Source organism: Crocodylus porosus, unplaced genomic scaffold, assembly GCF_001723895.1.
Source record: "Crocodylus porosus isolate Cpor-Errol unplaced genomic scaffold, CroPor_comp1, whole genome shotgun sequence".
In the NCBI taxonomy this organism is placed as follows: domain Eukaryota; kingdom Metazoa; phylum Chordata; order Crocodylia; family Crocodylidae; genus Crocodylus; species Crocodylus porosus.
In genome coordinates, this window is record NW_017728918.1 from 67,907,486 (window position 1) to 67,913,662 (window position 6,177).

Below are 6,177 nucleotides of genomic sequence, written 5' to 3' on the forward strand. Positions count from 1 at the left end.
CTGAGGTCCCTTCCAGCCCTAATGTTTATGAAATCTATGAAGTCTATGAAATCGTGTTGAACCTCATAAGATTCCTTCTGGCCCAATCCTCCAATTTGTCTAGGTCACTGAATCCTATCCCTACCCTCCAGCATATTTACTACTCCCCACTGCTTGGTTTCATCTGCAGACTTGTTGAGGGTGTACTCTATGCCATCTTCCAGGTCACTGGTAAAGATGCCCACTTTCTCATAAAGAAGGTAATATATTGAGAGATGACCTGTAATAGCAAATGAGGCAGGAGTCTTCTCTGTGTAGGCCTGAAGACCTGATAGTGACAGCTTATTAGACTGAGAATTTAGTTAGTAGTTTTTGTGCTGTGGGACTTGCCATAAACTAGTTTGTCAGCATATTGCTTTTGAATGTGCACGTAGCTCTATCAAGAGAAGAATGTGGTTATGTCACTAAGGATATGGCATACTGTATGAATTTTCAGTCATTATATTTTTCCAAAACTCTGCAAACTTGAAAAACATATTCCTTAACAAACACTCAACTCTTATGCCTCTTCTTTTGTTCTTTGCTCTTCATGTCTCCTGACTGACCCTTTGTCCCACATCTCTGCCTGAGTATCTCATTACTCTGTATCTACTTAGACTTCTCTGAAGCTTGGTTTTTTTTAATGTTTCCTTTTTGTGGGAACAGTATGGAACACTCCTCCCCAAAATACAGGAATCCTAATTATCAAGTTTTAAAAACTCCACTCACCCACAGCAGGTGGGACGTTTGCCTGGATGAATGCCATCAACTTCTGGAGTTTTCATTAAAAGAAGAAATCTCCTGTGGCTTATTTGGAGCTGTTCTGCAATAGCTTATGCATACTGTATTTTGACCTGGTTACCAGGGTGTTTACTGAATGAATATGCTATTTTAATTTAATGGGGGACTGTCAGGAAAAAAAATAAGCAGGAAGGGAGTGAATAGGTCAAGATAAGCTTTTTCTCAGAAGTGTGTTAGGGACAATACCAGAATATGAAACTTTCATGATCCACACACACACAGATGTTCAAAAGAATTATAGCAAGGGTTTAAAAAATATCTTTCTCTCTCTGTTTCCCAGGGTGGAGGTGTTTGGGGTACCCTAGTGCAGGTGCTTGAAGAATTTTGGCCAACCTAGTTTACAATCATAGAGTGATATAAATGAAGAAATTGGTGTTTTAGGGCATCTATACACATGACAAACCTCTGTTCTGATGCATGCTAATTAGCATACTTTGGAGCAGTCTCTGTTAATCGAGTCCACTGTGAGTCTGCACATTAGCGTGCTCCAGCAGCGTCTGCCTCACATGCATTCAGCATCCCCATCTTTCAAAATGGCAGTGGGGGTACTTTAACTAAGGTTTGTCAAACTAAAGTTCATTAAAGCACCCTGCCACCATTTTGAAGCGTGGGATGCTAAATACACTTGACACTGCGGGTGCTTTAATTAAAGCGACTTCTCAGAGCTGCTCTAATTAAAGCACACTCTGCCTCAACCTTGGAGTATGTGTATAGATGCCCTTAAATTCCAAAAATTACTGTAATGTATAGTCTACAGAAACAAGATGTGGTAGGCAAAATGGTTTTTTTCCCTTAATGTTCATTCTGGATGTCACTCCCTCACTGTTTTTATTGTATGAGGTTCTGGACCGCTTCTTACAGATACTACCATTACAGAACAGCAAAATAATAATTTAAAAACAGTATTGTTCACTTTTTTATTAAAGGAAAATATAAATAAAACAAAATAAATACTGAACAGTTAATTCACTTAATCCCTCTTATATGCCTTTCTGTAGAGAGCTAGTACTTAGGTTAGACCAGGGGTGGACAAAATACAGTGATGGGTGGGTGGGAGTGAAGCAGCAGCTGGACAGGAGTGCAGGGCCCATGCCAGTGCCACTGGGCTAGAGCTTTAGGGGGCCTGGGCAGGGTGGCAAGAGCATGGAGCCTGGGCCAGCGGCGACTCAGGGTCTGCCTGGCTCTACCATGCAGGGCTCTCCAGGACTCACATGAAGTTCCTAGGTTTTCCACCCAAGCCACATGCCTCCAGAGGAGCCCCGTGTGATGGTGCTGGTGGCCTGGGCTTGCTCACTACCATGCACAGGTCATGGGAAATGATAGGGCGCTTCACATTGTGGAGCTGAGCCAGCTCTGCCCCTCTCCCTGCCTCCCTGGCTGAGCCCCATGATTTGCACTGCCATCTTTATTACCCGGGGCTCCCCCTGCAAGTGTGAGGCTCAGGTATGTGAGACCCACACAGTGGAGCCAGTGGCCTGGCCACATACAGTCCAGGGGCTTGCCAGGCAGCTCCTCCTGCCACAGGCCATGAGTGCCTGGCAGCAGGGACTGTGTGCAGTGGGGACCATGTTTGTAGGGGGAGCCCCACATGCACATCACACCATATACATGCACCCACACCCCCCCACGCACACCCCATAGCCGCACCCCAAAGCCACCCTCCCCCTCCACACACACATAGCCCCCCACAGACCCCATCACCACATCCCTTTGCACTCCATGCTTCCACACACACATCCACACCCTTCCCCACATCCCTCATACGCATACACCCAAAGCCCCCCCAACCCCATTCCCACCTACCCACAACCTCCACACACACCCATACCTACCCTGCACCCCCATAAACTCCACACATTCCCCACACCTTCCCCCACATCCACATACACACACCCACAAACATACACCCACAACCCCCCACAAACCCTATACCCACCCATCCATAACCTCCCCACATCCTCCCCATAATATATAAGAGTAAGACTTCATTTTGGGCTATTATGCAATTGCCTCTACATACGCTACACAAATACATACAAATAAGGATAAAAAATATTTTTTGAAATAAAATTAAAATACATAATAATAGATGTTTGATTTTTAGTGTATAACTTGGGTTTTTTTCAGTTCCAAGATGGCAATCCCCCTTCCCAAAAGGAGAACTTCTGGGGGCAAGGGGAGGGACTTCCAGTAGCGAAATTTAGCTGTTAGGGGTGGCACTTGTGGTCCCAAGATGGTGACCAGGGGGCAGGGCACCTGTCAATGGGGGGGGCAGGGAGAGGGGTACCCTTGTGGCCCTCGACAGCTCACTAAAACTCATTAAGCAGCCCTCTAGCCAAAATAATTGCCCACCACTGTGTTAGACTTTTGGCAAAAGCCTGCTTTTGGCAGGGATGGTCTTTTGTAGAAAAGTGAAGACTAAGGCGTATTGTTTTCAAAATTAGCTTATTTTTTCATAGATTTCATAGACATTTGGGCTGAAGGGATCCCGGAGGATCATCGAGTCCAGCCCCCTGCTTCAGGGGAGGAAGTCAGCAAGGATCATAGGATCCCAGCAAGATAAGCATCCAATTTAAGTCACTTGTTCATAAAAGGAAATGAGATTGGTCAAGCAAGACCTACCCGCAACAAACCCATGCTGGGTATCCCTCAGGATATTGCCTTCAGCTAGTCTGTTAAGGACGGCCTCCTTAATAATCTTTACCAAGACTTTGCCCGGGATAGAGGTCAAGCTGATGGGCCCGTAGTTTGCCGGATCTACTTTTCTCCCTTTCTTGAAGATAGGCACGACATTGGCCTTCTTCCAATCATTGGGCACTTCACCAGAGTGCCAAGAACTCTCAAAGATCCATGCCAGGGGCTGAGCTATGATGCTCGCCAGCTCCCTGAGTACCCTTGGATGTCACCCATCAGGGCCAGCTGACTTGAATGTATCCAGCCTATCGAGGTGTTCCTTTGTGAGGTCAGCTTCTATGGAGGGCAAGAACCCATAGTGGTCCCATGGAACTGGTGAAAAACTGATGCAAAGTACCCATTTAGCAAGTTTGCTTTTTCCTAGGCATCAGTTGTCAGTTGCCCCATCTGGTTTAGCAGGGGTCCAATGTTGCCCTTGCTTTTCTTCCAGCTCCCCACATATCTAAAAAAGAACTTTTTATTTTCCTTGATATTTGTAACTAGCTTGGCTTTCCTGATTTGCTCTCTGCAAGTCTGGACTAAAGCAAAGTATTCCTCCTTGGTGGTGGTTCCAGTCCTCCATCCTTTGTAGATCTTCCTTTTTAGACGCAGGAGGTCCGCCAGTTCCCTGGAGAGCGAAGGGGGCTGCTGTGCCCCTTTGCTGCCTTTCCTCCGAGACAGGATGGACTTTGCTTGCGCATCCAGGATTGCTCCCTTGAGGAGCAACCACTCGTCCTGAACTCCCCTCTTCATTGGGTTGTGGCTTTTTAGGGCCTCTCTGACAAGCCTCCTTAGCTTGTCAAAGTCAGCTTTGCTGAAGTCGAGGACTTCTGTATTACTGACTGACTTGCCAGCTTTTCGGCAGATGGTGAAGGTGATCAGTTCCTGATCACTGTCACCCAGCTTCCCTTCGATTGTTAGGTTGCTAATTAGGTCATCCCTGGTTGCCAGTATGAGGTCCAGCAGCGCTTTACCTCTTGTCGGCCCGTAGACTTCCTGCATCAGATAGGGGTCGTCCACACATGAGAGAGAGAGCTTTGGGACCGCTCAGATTTGGCCTCCCATGAGATGTCTGGGTAGTTAAAGTCTCCCATGAAAACCATACACCAGGATTGTGTGGCCTCAGCCAATTCCCTGGCGAAATCCTGGTCTTGACTCTGGGTAGGGGGTCTGTAGCAGACCCCCACCATAGTATCCCCTGCGCCGTGTTCCCCACGGATTTTAACCCAGAGGGTCTCAAGTCCACTGTGGGTGCCAATGTCATGTCTTACTGCATTGTACATAACCACAGCAGTTTATAGGAGGGCAGAATACATTTATTTTAGGTAGGTGAATCCTGTTTGGTTTACTATGAATAGCCCAAACAGTTTAAAAATGGGCAAATCATTAATAAAGCTTATCTAAGTGTATGTCTTTACTGCTACTTAGGTTTGACTTGGAGATTGTCCTAACCAAACTTGAATCATGCAAGCTACTCTTCCACTATCTCTATCTCATTGTAGGCCACATCAAAGCCATCTACACTATGCTGCTTATTTTTCAAGCAGGTCACTTGAGATCCCAGTTATCTCAGATTCATTTGTATTATGCAAAATAAGGTCCTTTTAGGAATCAGTTGGTGGATTACTTATCTTTCCTGTGCTTGTATTTACTTATGGACAGCAGAGAAAGGAAGTACAATGTATTATGCTAAAGAGCTAGGCAGACAGAAACAGGGTTTTATGGGATTTCTAAGGAGACTTCCTGTGCTTGAACCCTGAAGCACACAAATCAATGTCAAATATATTATAGAATCATAGAGTCATAGAAAATTAGGGTTGGAAGGGACCTCAGAAGGTCATCTAGTCCAATCCCCTGCTCAAAACAGGACCATCCTCAGCTATGTCATCCCAGCCAAGGCTTTGTTTACCTGAATCTTAAAAACCTCCAAGGATGGAGATTCCACAATCTCCTTGGGTAATCTGCTTTACTACCCTTGTAGTGAGAGAGTTTTTCCTAATATCTAACCTAAACTTCCCTTGATCTACCTTGAGACTATTGCTCCTTGTTCTGTCATCTACCACCACTGAGAACAGTCTAGGTGAGGGCTGTCCAACCATTTTGAATGTGGAGCCAGATCATGAACTTTTTATCACCTAGTGGGCTGGTGAGCCATATTCAAACACCTCACAGGAAGTGGTATCACATCAGGAAGTGATGTCACATGGCCTTTGACACCAATGAAGTTGCAGGAAGTGAAAATGAAATGTGGTTTAAAATCCAAAATAAAAACAATATAAAAGCAACAAAGAAATAGTACCAAACACTTGACTAAAATAAACACTGTTGCTTCTACTCACTTCTCAACGAATGAAAGAAGCATAATGCAAGTTGACATATCAAATGTGGAAAAGATATCACCCAGAGTGGAAACTAATCAAAGCAACAAAATATGGGCATTTTTGAAAATAATCTTCAAGCAGATTTACTTTTATTGAACTAATAACTTGTTAGTAACACATCTTTAACAAGTAGTAACAAGTTGAACCCCCAATCCCGCACAAAGAGAAACAGAATCATGCATGCATAGGGGCAACCAATCACTGGCAGGTCCTGTCAGACCAACCTGGTGGCCTTTTACGATCAGATCACCAGATCATTAAATGCAGGGGTAGCAGTGGACATAGTCTTCCTGGACTTCCGGAA